Source organism: Sphaeramia orbicularis, chromosome 2 (assembly GCF_902148855.1).
Source record: "Sphaeramia orbicularis chromosome 2, fSphaOr1.1, whole genome shotgun sequence".
Lineage (NCBI taxonomy): Eukaryota > Metazoa > Chordata > Actinopteri > Kurtiformes > Apogonidae > Sphaeramia > Sphaeramia orbicularis.
Window position 1 is genome coordinate 24,634,423 of NC_043958.1, and position 20,672 is coordinate 24,655,094.

General features: G+C 33.4%; 1 long non-coding RNA gene across 1 annotated transcript; it reads left to right on the top strand.

The window, feature by feature from the left end:
• The first annotated feature begins 576 nt into the window (after positions 1–576).
• Positions 577–20,077, top strand: LOC115435297 (uncharacterized). The gene is made up of 2 exons (XR_003937679.1): positions 577–629; positions 19,995–20,077. It is a non-coding gene; the product is annotated as an uncharacterized LOC115435297 (long non-coding RNA).
• The last annotated feature ends 595 nt before the right edge of the window (positions 20,078–20,672 follow it).

Consider the following 20,672-nt stretch of genomic DNA (forward strand, 5'->3'; position numbering starts at 1 on the left):
TTGTTTATTCATTATCGCGAAATGACACGAGAAGTCTTTCCGTAAATATTGTGTTGATTTACAAATATATTCATTATTATTATATATTACCCCTCTATCGCGTACTAAAGTAAAAAAATGATTGCATTTCCTGGTGTGCCCTCACATACCGCAACATGTGTCTTCTTCGCTTATTGTAACGTCCATCACCATCTGTTTTTTAATTCACCTGACTCTAGTTGCGAAAAAACATCTTTCCGTTGGAGTTTTGCGTAATATACCATTTGCACTAAAAACTACTTCTTGTTAGCGCAAAAACTTTTAATCGAAAATTGAGACTTTTGTTGAAATTGTCGTTTTTCCATTAGGAACATTTTTATGTGCAAGTTATATTTGCGCAATTTGAGGGTCGATGGAAACGCGACTACTTTGAAACGAGAATATGCTCAACTGCTAGGGAGCTAAACGTTACGCAAATATAATAATGTAAAACAATCACTTAAATATGAAATTAAGATAAATAATGTAAAATAATTTCCTGGTGTGCCCACACATACCGCGACATATTTCCTCTTCTTCTTCTTCGCTTGTTGTAGCGTCCGTCACCATCCATTTTTTTTTAATTCACCTGACTCTAGTTGCAAATAAAGGTCATTCCATTGCAGTTTTGCGTGATATACCATTTGCGCTACGCCCGAAAAACTACCTCGTGTTAGCGCAAAAATTTTGAATCGAAAACTGAGACTTTTGTTGAAATTGTCGTTTTTCCATTAGGTACATTTTTATGCACAATTTGAGGGTCAGTGGAAACACGACTACTTTGAAACAAGAATATGCTCAACTGATAGGGAGCTAAACGTTACGCAAATATAATAATGTAAAACAATCACTTAAATATGAAATTAAGATAAAAAAAAAGTAAAATAATGACGGGACTGACAATAAGTGTACCTATTACATAGACAGCAAAATTGTTGCTAGCTCCCTGGGGTGCATGACCCTAGTCAGCAGGGGTGTTGCGTTCAATGGCGATAGAATAAAATCGTAATTAATACAATAACAGTGTTAGAAATGGCAAGTGGAATCGCACATTACATACATTAACGCCTTTCCATTTACATGACCATAAAAGTGCGATAACTGGGAGTAATCGGCTAATTGTAATAATCCGATCTAACGCATTTACATGCACTTAATCGAAAAATCGTGTTTTAGACGACACAGTTCATATCGGACTTTTTAGCGATAGTAGAATCAAACTTCCTGTTGTTATCCTCTGTTATGTTTAATTTCGTAACTTCTATTTTCTGTGATTTTAATTGTGTTTACGCATGCACAGACATAGAAAAATGAAATAAATCAGATTAACCTGTATATATCGGAGTATTGGCGAGAAATCCAGGTGTGTTAATCCGATTTCTTGTAATCATATTACTACTGCTATCAGATTATCCCGTTTACATGGTCACTTGAATAATCTGATTACTCCAGAAATCGGATAATAATCTAAGTATTGGTGCATGTAAACAGACTCAGTGACTGATAAATATCGCATCCTGTAGTGTTATATGAGGTTGTTTACGTTAATGTTACATCTGTGCTACATGCACAATAGCACAGAGATAACTAATTATAGAAGCAAACAATGATCACTTAGCATTTAAAGCTAACATTTGCCGATTGATTATAAAGTAAATATGAAACTGCTAAAATATAGTTACAAGTTACTAGTATTAATCCTCAGGGGGTTATAAAGTACAGCAAAGTGCACTTAAAGCACACAGTTATACACTGTACCAAGGGTGTCAAACATGCGGCCCGGGGGCCAAATGAGGCCCAACAAAGGGTCCAGTTCGGCCCCTGCGATGTTTTTGCCAAGTGCAAAAATTCCACAGTGTTGAATTGAAATAAGCACAAAAAAAATAAAAAAAATAGCTTGAATTAAGGAAAAAATCTTCAATTTAGCCAAAAAACCCCTCAAATTTCGCAAAAAATCTTGAATTAAGCCAAGAAAAAAAAATCTTCAATTAAGTAAAAAAAAGTATTCAATTTAGCAAAAAAAACCCTCAAATTTAGCATAAAATCTTGAATTAAGCCAAGGAAAAAAAAAAAAAAAAATCTTCAATTAAGTAAAAAAAATCTTCAATTTAGCCAAAAAAAAAAAATCTTGAATTAAGCAAAAAAAAAAAAAAAAAATTGAATTAAGTAAAAAAAAATCTTCAATTAAGACAAAAAAAAAAAAAACTTGAATTAAAAACTTAATTTTTTTCTTTTTTTTTGTTTTTTCCAAAAAATAACATTAACTTATGAAAAGAGATAACTAATTATATAAGCAAAAAAAATAGCTTGAATTAAGGAAAAAATCTTCAGTTCAGCCAAAAAAAGTCTTCAGTTAAGTAAAAAAAATCTTCAATTAAGTAAAAAAAAAAATCTTCAATTTAGCCAAAAAAACCCTCAAATTTAGAAAAAAATCTTCAATTAAGCCAAAAAAAAAATCTTCAATTAAGTAAAAAAAAATCTTCAATTAAGCAAAAAAAATCTTCAATCAAGTAAAAAAAAAAATCTTCAATTAAGCAAAAAAAAATCTTCAATTAACTAAAAAAAAAACTTCAATTAAGCCAAAAAAAAAAAACTTGAACTAACAACTTTTTTTTTTTTTTTTTTTAGTGCAAAAATAACATTAAATTATGAAAATATTTACATTTACAAACTCTCCTGTAACAATAAAATGTGAATAACAAACAAATATGAACAACCTGAAATGTCTAAAGAAAATTAAGCACAATTTTAACATTTTTTCTGCCTGTTCCTCAGTGTTTGGTGTCTTTGTAGATCTGACCCATAATGCACATGGACAAATGATAAGTTGAGGAATAATATTGTTAAAATTGCACTAAATTTTTTTTATGCTTTTTAATTTAAATTTCAGTTTTTTTCAGTTTTTTTTTTTTTTTTTCAGTTTTTTTTTTTATGGATAGTTTATAAAAGTAAGTATTTTCATTATTCATTTATTTATTTATTTATTTTACACTAAAACAAAGACATTTTTTTTTATATAAAGTACAACAAAGTACACTCAAAGTACACAGTTATACGCTATACCAGGGGTGTCAAACATGCGGCTCGGGGGCCAAATGTGGCCCAACAATGGGTCCAGTTCGGCCCCTGGGATGTTTTTGCCAAGTGCAAAAATTCCACAGTGTTGAATTGAAATAAGCAAAAAACAACAACAAAAAAAAATTTGCTTGAATTAAGGAAAAAATCTTCAATTAAGCCAAAAAAAAATCTTCAATTAAGGAAAAAAAAAATCTTCAATTTAGCCAAAAAAATCTCAAATTTAGCAAAAAATCTTGAATTAAGCCAAACAAACAAAAATCCTCAATTAAGTAAAAAAAATCTTCAATTAAGCAAAAAAAATCTTCAATCAAGTAAAAAAAAATCTTCAATTAAGCAAAAAAAAATCTTCAATTAAGTAAAAAAAAAAAATTCAATTAAGCCAAAAAAAAAAAAAAAACTTGAACTAACAACTTAATTTTTTTTCTTTTTTTAGTGCAAAAATAACATTAAATTATGAAAATATTTACATTTACAAACTCTCCTGTAACAATAAAATGTGAATAACGAACAAATATGAACAACCTGAAATGTCTAAAGAAAATTAAGCACAATTTTAACATTTTTTCTGCCTGTTCCTCAGTGTTTGGTGTCTTTGTAGATCTGACCCATAATGCACATGGACAAATGATAAGTTGAGGAATAATATTGTTAAAATTGCACTAAATTTTTTTTATGCTTTTTAATTTAAATTTCAGTTTTTTTCAGTTTTTTTTTTTTTTTTTCAGTTTTTTTTTTTTATGGATAGTTTATAAAAGTAAGTATTTTCATTATTTATTTATTTATTTATTTATTTATTTTGCACTAAAACAAAGACTTTTTTTTTTTTATAAAGTACAACAAAGTACACTCAAAGTACACAGTTATACGCTATACCAGGGGTGTCAAACATGCGGCTCAGGGGCCAAATGTGGCCCAACAATGGGTCCAGTTCGGCCCCTGGGATGTTTTTGCCAAGTGCAAAAATTCCACAGTGTTGAATTGAAATAAGCAAAAAACAACAACAACAAAAAAAAATTTGCTTGAATTAAGGAAAAAATCTTCAATTAAGCCAAAAAAAAATCTTCAATTAAGGAAAAAAAAAATCTTCAATTTAGCCAAAAAAATCTCAAATTTAGCAAAAAATCTTGAATTAAGCCAAACAAACAAAAATCCTCAATTAAGTAAAAAAAAAATCTCAAATTAAGACAAAAAAAAAACCCTTCAATTAAGTAAAAAAAAAAAACTTCAATTAAGCCAAAAAAAAAAAAAACTTGAACTAACAACTTAATTTTTTTTCTTTTTTTAGTGCAAAAATAACATTAAATTATGAAAATATTTACATTTACAAACTCTCCTGTAACAATAAAATGTGAATAATGAACAAATATGAACAACCTGAAATGTCTAAAGAAAATTAAGCACAATTATAACATTTTTTCTGCCTGTTCCTCAGTGTTTGGTGTCTTTGTAGATCTGACCCATAATGCACATGGACAAATGATAAGTTGAGGAATAATATTGTTAAAATTGCACTAAATTTTTTTTATGCTTTTTCATTTAAATTTCAGTTTTTTTCAGTTTTTTTTTTTTTTTTTTTCAGTTTTTTTTTTTTTTTTATGGATAGTTTATAAAAGTAAGTATTTTCATTATTTATTTATGTATTTATTTTACACTAAAACAAAGACTTTTTTTTTTTTAATAAAGTACAACAAAGTACACTCAAAGTACACAGTTATACGCTATACCAGGGGTGTCAAACATGCGGCTCGGGGGCCAAATGTGGCCCAACAATGGGTCCAGTTCGGCCCCTGGGATGTTTTTGCCAAGTGCAAAAATTCCACAGTGTTGAATTGAAATAAGCAAAAAACAACAACAAAAAAAATTTGCTTGAATTAAGGAAAAAATCTTCAATTAAGCCAAAAAAAAATCTTCAATTAAGGAAAAAAAAAATCTTCAATTTAGCCAAAAAAATCTCAAATTTAGCAAAAAATCTTGAATTAAGCCAAACAAACAAAAATCCTCAATTAAGTAAAAAAAAAAATCTCGAATTAAGCAAAAAAAAAAACCTTCAATTAAGTAAAAGAAAAAATCTTCAGTTGAGCCAAAAAAAACCAAAACAAAACAAAAAAAGACAAAAAATTTTTTATAAAGTACAGCAAAGTACACTCAAAGTACACAATAATACACTATACTAGTTTCATTTTTTGTACGCACTACTGTAGTATACGTCTCTACATGATGCAAATTTGGTTATTAACAAACTCAATAAGTCTTCAAGTTGCGACAGACTTATAACAATCATCCGGTGTCACATGCAACGATTTCCATTTACAAGCAACGACAAAAGCTGCAGTGAGACAACGACAGCAGCACACACACGTGCATTCAACTCCCACGCTTAGACCACATGGAGCAGTCTAACCCCTGGAACACCCCCCACCCACCCACGACTGGATGACATCTCATTGTGCACGTGCTACTAGGAGCAGAGAGAGGACGGAAAAAAGAAAAAAAAAAAAAAAGAAAAGAAACCTATTGCCTCCAAAGGAATGGTCCCAATGAAAGTGAATTAGGCAACAAAAAGAGGCACTTACATTCAAGAGGCTCACATGGTCCTCCGACAGAAAAGAAGAGAGGCGTGCAATGATTCCAGTCGGAGAAAACAATAGTGAGTAACCTTGGAGAGAGAGAGAGAGAGAGAGAGAGAGAGAGAGACGAAAAAGAGAGAGAGAGGGTGAGTGAGTTAGATGAAAAGCAAAGGTGAGAGAGAGGACACAGATCCATGCATCCACACACCAAACGCACAGGCAAATCAAAACACTTAGGATCTTTTCTTGCATCTCCACCTCCTCCTCCTCCTCCCCCCCCCCCCCCCCCCCCACCTACCCACCCCCACCCCCACCCCCACCAGCGCCTTCGGGTTTTACTTGTCATGTGTTCAGGCTCAGGCAAGCGTGAAGTGGACTGAGGAAACCAGCGCTCCAAGTGCTTTGTCCAGCGGTTGGGAAAAACTCATGCTTCCATTACGTGGAACATTGAGCTTCTTGCACCCCCCACCCACCCCCCCACCCACCCACTACTACCACCACCTCCTCCCTCTCTCTTATGTTTGATCCAGAACAGATGACAGAAGAAGCAGGAGACGATATCCAGCGTCTCGGCTCGTCTGTCACACCTTCCCAGGATTTCATTTGCAAAAAAATGCATGAATTATTAGAACCTTAATCAAATTTTTTTTTATTTTTTTTTCCTGAGTGTTTTTATTCCTCTATAAGCATGAAAAAAAACAATGTGATTGATTGATTTTTTTTTTTTTTTTTTTTTTTAAATCAACCTGTTTTTAATGGAGTTACAAAAATGTCCACTCAACTGGACACCATGTGTTTGATTTTTGAAGCAAAGAAACATGTATTTACTGATATACTGTGTGAAAAATATGAAATAAAAACATTAAATGCTGCAAATTTGATGTTTTCTCACATTTTAACATACAATACAAACAAAAAGTTATGTGTGTGAACTGAATTGAAACGCATTTTTTTAATGACCAGACATAGTTTTATTTACAAATGGCAAAAATGACAAAAAATGACAAAAAAAAGAGCAAAAAAAAAAAAAAAAACAGAAAAGAAATATTGTTAACTGTTTGTTTGTAGTGTACCCTAATACTAGTCATCGCTCACTTCATGGACATATTATGCCACAAAAACAAAAAAACAAAACTTGTGTTGTTAACCCTTTCATGCATGAATTATGATTATTTTATTCCTCTTTAGGCATGAAAAAAAAAAAAAAAATGCAATTGACAGCTTTTTATGAACCTATTTTTACAGTTGCCAAAATGTCCACTCAACTGGACACCATGTGTTTAATTTTTGAAGCAAAGAAACATGTGTTTACTGATATACTGTGTGAAAAATATGAAATAAAAACATTAAATGCTGCAAATTTGATGTTTTCTCACATTTTAACATACAATACAAACAAAAAGTTATGTGTGTGTGAACTGAATTGAAACACATTTTTTTAATGACAGGACATAATTTTATTTACAAACGGCAAAAATGACAAAAAAAAAAAAAAAGAAAAGAAAAGAAAGTTTCTTAACTGTTTGTTTGTAGTGTACCCTAATACTAGTCATCGCTCACTTCATGAACATATTATACCAAAAAAAAAAAAAAAAAAAAACTTGAGTTAACCCTTTCATGCATGAATTATTAGAACCTTAATCAAGATTTTTTTTTTCCTGAGTGTTTTTATTCCTCTTTAAGCATGAAAAAAACCAATGTGATTGACTGATTTTTTTTTTTTTTTTTTTTTTAATCAACCTGTTTTTAATGGAGTTACAAAAATGTCCACTCAACTGGACACCATGTGTTTAATTTCTGAAGCAAAGAAACATGTATTTACTGATATACTGTGTGAAAACTATGAAATAAAAACATTAAATGCTGCAAATTTGATGTTTTCTCACATTTTAACATACACTAAAAACAAAAAGTTATGTGTGTGAACTGAATTGAAACGCATTTTTTTAATGACCAGACATAGTTTTATTTACAAATGGCAAAAATGACAAAAAATGACAAAAAAAAGAGCAAAAAAAAAAAAAAAACAGAAAAGAAATATTGTTAACTGTTTGTTTGTAGTGTACCCTAATACTAGTCATCGCTCACTTCATGGACATATTATGCCACAAAAACAAAAAAACAAAACTTGTGTTGTTAACCCTTTCATGCATGAATTATGATTATTTTATTCCTCTTTAGGCATGAAAAAAAAAAAAAAAAATGCAATTGACAGCTTTTTATGAACCTATTTTTACAGTTGCCAAAATGTCCACTCAACTGGACACCATGTGTTTAATTTTTGAAGCAAAGAAACATGTGTTTACTGATATACTGTGTGAAAACTATGAAATAAAAACATTAAATGCTGCAAATTTGATGTTTTCTCACATTTTAACATACAATACAAACAAAAAGTTATGTGTGTGTGAACTGAATTGAAACACATTTTTTTAATGACAGGACATAATTTTATTTACAAACGGCAAAAATGACAAAAAAAAAAAAAAAAGAAAAGAAAAGAAAGTTTCTTAACTGTTTGTTTGTAGTGTACCCTAATACTAGTCATCGCTCACTTCATGAACATATTATACCAAAAAAAAAAAAAAAACTTGAGTTAACCCTTTCATGCATGAATTATTAGAACCTTAATCAAGATTTTTTTTTTCCTGAGTGTTTTTATTCCTCTTTAAGCATGAAAAAAACAATGTGATTGACTGATTTTTTTTTTTTTTTTTTTTTTTTTTTTAAATCAACCTGTTTTTAATGGAGTTACAAAAATGTCCACTCAACTGGACACCATGTGTTTGATTTCTGAAGCAAAGAAACATGTATTTACTGATATACTGTGTGAAAACTATGAAATAAAAACACTTTTAATGCTGCTAATCTGATGTTTTCTCATATTTAAACATACGCATACATAATACTAGTTATTACTCACTTCATGGAGATAACATACAAAAAAAAAAAAAAACATTTTGTTAAAGAAAAAACTAGAAGCACTCGGAGAGCGCAGACCTCCGCCAAGGCTGATCAGTGCCCGCCCCCCCCTGTGGGCCCCCCCACCCCCGATCACCACCAAAATTTAATCATTTCTTCCTTATCCCATTTCCAACAAACCCTGAAAATTTCATCCAAATCTGTCCATAACTTTTTGAGTTATGTTGCACACTAACGGACAGACAAACAAACAAACAAACAAACAAACAAACAAACCCTGGCAAAAACATAACCTCCTTGGCGGAGGTAAATAACAGTCCACTGGAGTGACCACTGTGCATGAAAGGGTTAATATAAATTTGTGCTCTACAGAATTTTTGCGTGCGACAAGGTCAAAACTTAATACAAACAGCTACTCCTTCAGATAAACGTCTTTGTATTCACCTGTTCGAGTGCTTTATGTTCAAGCTATGGACTCACATTGACTTTTACATCAACCTGTTTTTCATGGAGTTACAAAAATGTCCACTCAGCTACACCATGAATTTTATTCTTGAAGCAAAGAAACATGTATTTAAAACCCAATATCACACAGTGATATGAAAACAGTGAAATTAAACCATGTTTAATGCAGCTAATCTGATGTTTTCTCACATTTTAACATATTCTAATACTAGTTATTACTCACTTCACGGAGATAATATGCAAAAAATAAATATTAACAATTGATTTCCACTCAAGAACCAATCAAGAACAGTAAAGTTACAATAATGGTATGAATTGCAGTTTATGAGATGATGCATAAGTGTCCACTGTGTTGGTTGATATGGAACTAAAACAACAAAACCCATGAATATACAAGAGTAAAACTGTAGAGTAACTGTCCACTGTAGTGACATGAAAGGGTTAAAGTAAAAAAAAAAAAAAAAAAAAAAAAAACTTTGCTTGAATTAAGGAAAAAATCTTGAATTAAGCAAAAAAAAATAAAATAAAATCTTCAATTAAGCAAAAAACAAAATCTTCAATTAAGCAAAAAAAAAAGAAAAAAAAAAAATCAAATTTAGCAAAAAATCTTGAATTAAGCCAAAAAAAAAGTCTTCAATTACATTAAAAAAAAAAAAAAGAACTAAAACAACCAAACCCATGAATGTAAAGAGAACAGCTGTAGAGTAACTGTCCACTGGAGTGACCACTGTGCATGAAAGGGTTAACGTCATTTGCCATCAAACTGCTCAGATACAATGTTAGATCTCGGTAGTAACGAGTAGAATGAATCTGCAAAAAAAAAAAGGAAAAAAAGTGTGTCGAAGGCAGAGATGCAATCACATTATCTTAATTCAATTAAATGAAGGTTGCTACGGCAACCGTTTGCTGATTCCACAAGATATTAAACCGCCTGTACTTTCTTTTTACCCTCTGTGCTTTAGAAGCTGATGCAAACCGTCTCGATTTTTTCGTAATGTTTGCAATTTTTCACAGTTTCAAGTTGCTTTTAACTTGTACTTGCTGACCCCCACGGGAACAGAGCAGGAAAATCAGCATATGTTTCTATATTGAAAGTCAATGTGAGTCCATAGCTTAAACATAAAGCATTGGAACAGGTGAATACGAAGACGTTTATCTGAAGGAGCAGCTGTTTGTATTAAGTTTGGACCTTCTAACGCGCAAAAATTCTGTAGAGCACAAATTTATATGAACCCTTTCATGCACAGTGGTCACTCCAGTGGGCTGTTATTTTACAGCTGTTCTCTTGTATATTCATGGATTGTATTGTTTTAGAATAGTCGGTAACACTTTTGACTTGAAGGTCTAGTTTATAATGCATTAAGCGCACATTCATAAGACATTATAATACATTATAAAAGTCATTACAACAGTTTATGATCATGTAAAACAACTTATACCAAGGTTAATAAAGTATTATAAGTGTAGGCATAATGTATTATAAATTCAGCTTTCATAATGTTTTATACAGTCTACTCTCGTTAAACCGCCCGCCGTTATACCGCCATTTTCACTCACCGCCGACCAAAACCATTGCACAAAAATCCCCAATGCATTATTCCATTAGCTACCGCCATTTCCGCCTATCTCCATCCGCCAGCCCAGTTCCATGCACAAACAACACTTATACCATTGATTTCCCGACCGTTATACCGCCGGCGTGATTGCCATCGAGTACACATAAATTTTAACAATGCATTGAAACAAACGCGCCAGACGCTGATCGCGACAAGCTACGAGTAGGTCTACGGAACGGCCACCGTTCATTTATCGCAGAACACTGGATGTCGGGAAGAGGACGTGGGATTAAGCCAAAGCCTCAAGATGATGGGGTGTCATTTCCCGACACGGTATAATAATGCTTAAAATGTTTCCCCACTTTAAATGATCCCTTACAACATAACAGAATCAAGATTTATTTAGAAACGCAATTAGAACGGGTTAACGGAGGCAGCATAGACATCATATAGTAAAGACATGCACATTATGGACGCAACCCGTTGTAACGCCATTTTCGCTATACCGCCAATTTGGCCGTGAACGGAAGTTGGCGGTATAACGAGAGTAGGCTGTACCTCCATACCAAAGTGACAAGTGTTTGTAGGAAGAATCTCAAGTCCTGGGTTACAGAACACATTATCAGTTGTTTGATATAACACAAGTATGATGACGTATGAGTAGTATCTGCTGGCTCTAAGTCAAGTGTAAGTCAAAAATTAGACATTAAAGTGTTCTTAATAAGTCTTCATTTTGCAAAAACAAAACATTAAAAGAACAGAGACAGTAAATAGAAGTGTTACATGTTGCTTTGTACATAAATAAAAAAAATAACGTGGCAGCTCTGAATCTTTGTTAATTCAAACATACTTTTTTTTTTTTTTTTAATAAATATGAAATCCCTAAAATAGATGGGTATAGAGACCAGTGACGAAACCTAACAAAAGTTCCCCACCTAAAACAAATAAATTCCTTCACACTGCTTTGGTATGGAGGTATAAAACATTATGAAAGCTGAATTTATAATACATTATGCCGACACTTATAATACTTTATTAACCTCCGTATAAGTTGTTGTACATGATCATAAACTGTTGTAATGACTTTTATAATGTCTTAGGAATGTGCGCTTAATGCATTATAAACTAGACCTTCAAGTAAAGTGTTACCGAATAGTCTTTTTTTAATTCCGTTGTACATGTTTCATGTTACAATGACAATAAAGACTATTCTTATTGTTTTAGTTCTATATCAGCCAACACATTGGACACTGAAAAATTTACTGTAACTTTGCTGTTCTTGATAAACCTGATCTAACAAGTTCGAGTGTAAAGCAATTCCTTGTTATTGTTATTAGACTGTAATTAACAACACAAGTTTTTTTTTTTTTTTTTTTTTGTTTTGGCATATTATGTCCATGAAGTGAGCGATGACTAGTATTAGAGTACACTACAAACAAAAAGTTAAGGATTTTTTTTTTTTTTTTTTTTTTTTTTTGTGATTTTTTTTTTGTCATTTTTGCCATTTGTAAATAAAACTATGTCTGGTCATTAAAAAAATGTGTTTCAATTCAGTTCACACACATAACTTTTTGTTTGTAGTGTATGTTAAAATGTGAGAAAACGTCAAATTTGCAGCATTTAATGTTTTTATTCCACAGTTTCCACACAGTATATCAATAAATACATGTTTATTTGCTTCAAAAATTAAACACATGGTGTCCAGTTGAGTGGACGTTTTGGCAACTCCATGAAAAATAGGTTCATAAAATAAATAAATAAATAAATAAATAATAATAATAATAATAATAATAATAATAATAATAATAATAATAATAATAATAATAATAATAGTAATAATAATAATAATAATAATAATAAATAAAAATAATAATAATAATAATAATAATAATAATAATAATAATAATAATAATAATCACATTGTTTGTTTAATGCCCAAAGAGGAATACAGAAAAAAAAAAATCTTGATTAAGGTTCTCATAATTCATGCATGAAGGGGTTAACAACACAAGTTTTTTTTTTGTTTTTTTTTTCTTTTTTTGGCATATTATGTCCATAAAGTGAGCAATGACTAGTATTGGGTACACTACAAACAAAAAGTTAAGAATATTTCTTTTCTTTTCTTTTTTTTTTTTTTTGTTTTTTTTGTCATTTTTGCCATTTGTAAATAAAACTATGTCTGGTCATTAAAAAAAAATGTGTTTCAATTCAGTTCACACACATAAATTTTTGTTTTTAGTGTATGTTAAAATGTGAGAAAACATCAAATTTGCAGCATTTAATGTTTTTATTCCATAGTTTCCACACAGTATATCAGTAAATACATGTTTATTTGCTTCAAAAATGAAACACATGGTGTCCAGTTGAGTGGACATTTTGGCAACTTGAAAAATAAGTTCATAAAAAGCTGTCAATTGCATTTTTTTTTTTTTTTCATGCCTAAAGAGGAATAAAATAATCATAATTCATGCATGAAAGGGTTAACAACACAATTTTTTTTTTTCTTTTTTTGGCATATTATGTCCATAAAGTGAGCAATGACTAGTATTGGGTACACTACAAACAAAAAGTTAAGAATATTTATTTTCTTTTCTTTTCTTTTTTTTTTTTTTTTTTTTTTTTTTTTTTTTTTGTCATTTTTGCCATTTGTAAATAAAACTATGTATGGTCATTAAAAAAATGTGTTTCAATTCAGTTCACACACATAACTTTTTGTTTGTAGTGTATGTTAAAATGTGAGAAAACATCAAATTTGCAGCATTTAATGTTTTTATTCCATAGTTTTCACACAGTATATCAATAAATACATGTTTCTTTGCTTCAAAAATTAAACACATGGTGTCCAGTTGAGTGGACGTTTTGGCAACTCCATGAAAAATAGGTTCATAAAAAAAATAAATAAATAAATAACCGTAAATTCCGGACTATAGACCACACCTGAATATAAGCCGCAGACCCTAATTTTAGAAAGAAAATCAATTTTGTACACATATAAGCCGCGCCGGTTTATAATCCGCGGGTGTCCACCAGTGGCGATTTCTCATAGACTGCAAGAGAAGCCCGGCTTCCCCTATCATTACGAAAATTAAATGGTTAAATATGTTTGGTTGTGTTGACATTTCATTGACTACACATGTGTTAAAACACGTTCATCTCACAGACGAGTTCGTTCAGAATCAGCTTTATCACAGATCATCAGACTCCATGTTGTTCACTTCTCATACATTCCCGTTGCGCTGTTTCCTCATACGATCTATGGTCAGTGCATTTCCCCGTTGAAGCCTGGCTTCTATGGGAGTCTGTGGGACCGAGTGGAACCTTTTTTTTCATTGCGTCAAAACTGGACGGTAATTGGATAAAGGTTTTCTTTGAGTTCAAATGAAATTCTTCCCTGTATGTAAATGGGTATGATATGTGTGAGCTTGTGTCATATCTACAGGCTGATTTGTTGTTAATATGATGATTAAAAAACAAAAGACAAAAAACGAGGCAATAAAAGGATAGTAATAAAAGCACATTTTCTCTTTCTTTTTTTTTTTTTTGTCGGTGGACTTATCGGGGTTTCCTTTGGATCTGTGCCGATACAGGATTGACTTGCTTTTGCGCCGGCTGTGGATTCACGGACTTAAAATGACTTGAAAGACACTTGAAAGTGAACAAATTTTTGTTTTTCGTTAGAGTAGGACTTTTAATTTATTTTTAAAATATAAAGATTAAAAACAAGTTATTACGTCTGTTGTAATATCATTTTCATTTAACATTACGCACGACGTGCGCATTAATTCTGAGATGCTTTAAATTTAGGACGGTCTCTGGAGAGCTTTGTTGGGTGTTTTCATTCAGAGTTTTGTTTTGTATATTTGTGAAACAATATTAACATTTGAAGGTTTACTATTTTTCCTTAAAACAGTGGTTCTTAACCTTGTTGGAGGTTCTGAACCCCACCAGTTTTATATGTGCATTCACCGAATCCTTCTTTATTAAAAAATAAAATATGATTTTTTTCAAATTCAAGACACAGGTATATGTTTTACTGGTGCACAAAATGAACCGTGCATTAACATCACTGTGTTCAAAGAACAAAACCAATACAGTGCATGAACTCACAACAAATTCCATACCTTTTCACAAAGGCATGACCTTTTTTAATACTACCAAAAAACATAATTGCATGTAGTGTATCAAAAAAAAAGTTCTCGTTATACTCCTTCAGTATTTTTGTGATCGTTGTTTTATTACAGCACTAGCTCAGCTTTAGCGTAATACGATTTCTCCATCCGCAACGGTGCGTCGGTCATCACATGATTGTAACTGACCGAAAAATGTAAACAAACGCTACACATGGCTGCCTCCGTGGTTAACAGGAAGTAGCAAAAGTCATAACAACGATGTGGAAAATACTCAAATAATTCATCGTCACATCGTCAAGTGGAAGAGATTATAAACACTTCCGGATGTGTTGTAGCGCTATAAGCAACAACAATACACCGCGTATATTGGATGTCAATCAGAGAAAGAGTCTCCGAAGCCGTTTGTTTACATACACGGACCTAGCCCGACACACACACCCGACTAATGAGTCGAGTGTGTGTCTTGACCTCCGCCGAACCCCTGAGACTGACTCACCGAACCCCTAGGGTTCGATCGAACCCAGGTTAAGAACCACTGCCTTAAAAGTTCCCCTTAGTGTGTGTTCATATTAACTTTATAAAGGTTAAGTTTTAACATTATCCATTCCTGCATACCTGCTAACAACAGACAGATTCTTCCCTGGGGTGTGGCAGCAATAAGGGAAAATCGTCGTATGAGCCGCGTCGGAGTATAAGCCGCAGTGTTTAAAGCGTGGGAAAAAAGGAATTTACAGTAATCGCATTGTTTTTTTTTTAATGCCCAAAGAGGAATACAGAAAAAAAAAAATCTTGATGAATCTTCTCTTAATTAATGCATGAAAGGGTTAAATCCACAGTTTAACCCTTTAACCCCTGGGACACTATTTCAGTGAAACAGGTTGTGTTTGTTTAAAAGCTGCTGTGAGTATGCGCTTGTGTTCCTTTTCTTCAGTGGTTTTGCTTTACTGTGTGTTTTAGGGTCAAAACAGGGTGGAAGAACAGAAGGAGAAAGAAAGGAATTGAAGTTTGACAGGTTTTTACTAAATAAGACCCTCAGAATGTACATCCATAAGTTAGAATGTTTAACATGAGCTGTGAACTGGAACACACTGAACAACAAGTATTTGAACTTTGGCCCAAAAGTTTTTGTTTTGAGGCTCTTTTTTTTTTTTTTTTTTTTTTTTCTATATCAGTCCAGCTGCTTTTTGGCACCTGGTTGAACTCCAAAAAACAGTTACATGGACTAATTTTGGTAAAAACACAGTAAAAAAAAATAAAAATACAGGAAGAGCATCACAACACTGCAAACAACAGTGACACAGTGGTCTCACTGACCAGTCTAACCCCCCCCATTACACAGGAGGCGGGGGGTACACTGAGCATGCTCAGATGTCTATGGAAAGCACAAGGTTTTTTTCTATTAACACATTTTGAAATATTTCCTATTGAGCAAACTTTGAATTGTCATGAATATTTAACTGGTGAAAAGTCCAGGGTGTACCCCGCCTTCACCCTTAAGTGGCCGGGATAGTCTCCAAGCGACCCCCATGACCCTAGTGAGGGTGAAGTGGGTTCAGATAATGAATGAATGAATGAATGAATGAATATTTAACCCTTTCATGCATACTGGTCACTCCAGTGGACAGCTATTCTACAGCTGTTATCTTGTATATTCATGGATTTTGTTGTTCTTTTCTTTTCTTTTTAGTTTAGTTTTTTTTTTTTTTTTTTTTTACACATATCTTTATTAAAGTTTTAAGACACTCCATATCTTTTCTGACATGAATTGGTAACATTATGTAGATCTCTCCTGAGCATAAACCCCCAGAATCACAAGCCCTCCCCATAGTTTTCACACAATTTATCAGTAAATACATGTTTCTGTGCGTCAAAAATTAAACATGCGGTGTCCAGCTGAGTGGATATTTTTGCAACTTCATGAAAAATACGCTCATAAGATTTTTTTTTTTCATTATTATTTTTTTTATGTTTTTGTTTTTTTTTTATATATATATATATTTTTATTTTATTTATTTATTTATTTATTATTTATTTTTCAGAAGAAAATTTTCAATTGAATTGTTTTTTTTTTCATGCCTAAAGAGGAATAAAAACACTCAGGAAAAAAATTTGATTAAGGTTCTCATAATTCATGCATGAAAGGGTTAAAATAAATCATGCATTCAGAACGCTCACCACAGACACGTCAGGGGTTAAAGGGTTACAACAGTTTTCTATTAATTACCTTCAATTTAATAATCATTAGTTGTCTATATTTAATCAAAGTCATACTGTACAGCTGGGGTGTCAAACTCATTTTAGTTCAGGGGCCACATTCAGCCTAATACGATCTAAAGTGGGCCAGACCAGTAAAATATATAAGTAATAGGATAAGAACTTTTGAGTGAAAAAACTAAATTCTGTAATTAAAATGTTTACATCTACGAATTGTACTTGAACATAACATGAACAAATCTGAACAACCTGAAAATTCTTTAGTAAAATAAGCGCATTGTTAACAATACTACGCCTTACTTTATCATTTAAACACGTGAATCACAACTTAGAGATCACAGTGGATCTACAAATACACAAAACAGGCAGAATATTATTAAAATTCCACATAGTTCTCTTGAGAAATTTCAGATATTCAATTTTTTTGTAAAAGGCTAGTCTGTAAATGTAAACATCTGTGTCCAATTTAATTTATTTACACTAAAACAATGAGACAAATTTACAGTTTTCATTATTTATAGTTTATTATGATAGTATTTTACTGGTCTGACCCACTTTAGACTGAAATGATTTTAACATCCTCCATATCTTCAGTGTAATTTCTGTATCTCACAAATACAGGGGTTGGACAAAATAATGGAAACACCTTAAAACATCAACCAAATATAATTTAATATGGTGTAGGTCCGCCTTTTGCGGCAATTACAGCCTCAATTCTCCGAGGTATTGATTCATACAACTTGCGAATTGTTTCCAAAGGAATTTTAAAGGTCCCGTATTATGCAAATCTGACTTTGTGACAGTTTTCTTATAGTAGTGTGTGTTGCAGTAGCCTCATTATGAGGTTCGAATTTGAAAACTGTCTGTTTCCTCCCTGCCTTGCTACACCACAGTTTGTCAAAATGCTCAAACGGCCGAGTTTGAGTTGGGTCCGCTTATGACGACATAAGTGGATTTAACTCCTCCCCCTGACTGTGCCCCCACCCTGGCAAAGCGAGCCCCGCCCTGGCAAAGTACCTCTTGGACAACAAACATGGCGAAGGCAAGACACGCAAGTTGTGGTGTTGTTGGCTGCACACACCAACACGAAAGTTTATTTTTGCTCCCCACTTCCGAGCCTCTCCGTAAAAAGTGTCTGGATTCTATCTTTGATGGTCATGGACCAAACAACATTCCCAAACGCTTGTATGTGTGTCCCCGGCATTTCACGGACGAGTGTTTTTCAAACATGGGCCCATACAGCTCTGGCTTAGCACAAAGACTCCGAATCCAGAAGGACGCAGTACCAACGCTTCGTGACCCAAGTACAAGTGTGGGAGATGTAAGTTCTTATCATTTTTTTGTATCTTTACTGCATAACCCTACATTACGGATAAGCTGGTGGTTGTTGATGTGTACTTCTAACGTTAGCATGGCAGCTAACATAGCTCGGTTACTGCTGCTAACGTTTGCGTCCCCGTTAACATGCAAGAGCTGATAATATGAAGAGACATTCAACAGAACTACTTTGAACACGGGCCTTTTGTGGTTGGCATCAGTAGAGTTAGCATCAAGCTTGTTAGTAGCTGCCTGCATTAGTGGCGGCAGGCGTCTTTCCGTGTCAGGTCCACGAACTCGACACAACACCGCCGTTTTCCGTCGGGGCTCAATCACGGCTCAAGGCAAAGAAAGTGTTTGGAAAGACGTTCTGTCTGAGACATGTGTATGATGGCTTCACAGTCAACATTAGCGCATAGTACCGCTAGCGTAAGCCGCGTCCTCTCCCAGAGAGGGGAGGGGGAGTGGGCGTGGACAGATGCGTTCATTTGCATACCCGGAAGCAGGCCCAGAAACAGCCTGTTCTGAGGAGGGCAGTGAGAGGGACTTTTTCGACCGCTGAAACTCCGAACAAAGGATGATTTTGGGGCGAACAAACTTAAATACTATGTTTTTGGGCTTCTGAGACCTATATGACAATGACTGAAAAATAGCATAATACGGGACCTTTAAGCCATTCTTCAGTTTTAATACACTCCAACTCTTTTAGAGACGATGGCGGTGGAAATCGACGTCTTACTTGAATCTCTAAAACTGACCATAAATGCTCAATAATGTTGAGGTCTGGGGACTGTGCCGGCCATACGAGATGCTCAACTTCATTAGAATGTTCCTCATGCCATTCTTTAACAGTTCTAGCTGTATGGATTGGGGCATTATCATCTTGAGGTGAAGGTGTTTCCATTATTTTGTCCAACCCCTGTACATCCCAGGGGCCGGATTGAACCCTTTGGCGGGCCAGATTTGGCCCCCGGGCCGCATGTTTGACACCTGTGCTGTACAGGTTCAGCAAGTGGACTAAACCTGAATGTACATATGTATGTAAGGGTGTATTCAAACCTACTTTGTTATAAAATGGACTAGACTTCATTTCCCCGGAAACTCCGAACTTTTTTTTAGGTGCGAATACAAACACGCAAACTCTGATTCCAACCAAACAAGCAATCAACTTCCAAACAGACTCTGGGCCGGTTCTCTTCTGGTGTGAGCTGAAACAAACCAAGGAACCATGTATCTTTTTGTGCTTGATGAGCCACCGTAACCGCATGGCATTGTGGGTAATCAACCAAACTGGAAGTAGCCGAGCCACATGGGTAGCTAGAGCCATGAGCCGTGGACAGACGTGGAGCAATGAGGAGATTGAATGTGTCACTAGTGGCTTTTCCGTTGGACATCTGTGCAAAACTTTACCAATATTTACTAAATGTCAGAAAAACAGAAGTGCGTAATGCTAATTTTTCCATTGAATCACAAATGCGATGATTTGTTTATTATCGCGAGATGACACGAGGAGTCATTCTATAAACATGGCAGCTAACATAAATATTACATTGATTTACAGATATCGCCATTATTGTTATATATTAGCCCTCTATGTCGTACGAAATTTTAAAAAATGATTCAGTTCCTTGGTGAATACCGCGCCATGTTTCTATTAAAACTGTTCTTCTTCGCTTGTTGTAACATCCGTCAACATCTTTTTTTTTTTTGTCTTGTTGCAGAAAAAGGTCTTTCGAGTGCAGTTTTGCGTAATATATCAATTTCGCTACGCCCGAAAAACCACCTCTTGCCAGCAAAAAAACTTTTCATCAAAGAACAAGTTTTAGCGACTCTGTCATTTTTCTATGAGGCAAATTTTTATTTGCAGGTTATATTCGCGCAATTTGAGGGTCAATGCAGTAAGTCGCAGATCTCAAGAAATAATTAGGGAGAATCGGATTTCAGAAAATCGCTTACAAAAGACAACAAATCACCTTCAAAAAACTGGCTACATGTGACCATGGGAATGCAGTGACTATGCTAAGCTAAGCTAACAGAAGGGCCGCGAGAACCAAATAAACGTTTCTCATGTAAACCTTTATTCGGGTTTAACATTTCCATGTAAACAGAAGAAAAAATACTTCAGTTCCGAATTCATTTCTTCTGGAAAAATAAATCGGATTTAAAAAACATCATGTAAACGTACCCAGTGTAATGAATGAATTTAACCCTTTCATGCATGAATTATGAGAACATTAATCAAGATTTTTTTCTTTATTCCTCTTTGGACACTAAAAAAGCAATGTGATTTTTTTTTTTTTTTTTTTTTTTGAATGACGCTATTGTTCATGGAGTTGCAAAAATGTCCACCAAGCTGGACACCATGTGTTTAATTTTTGAAGCAAAGAAACATGCATTTACTGATA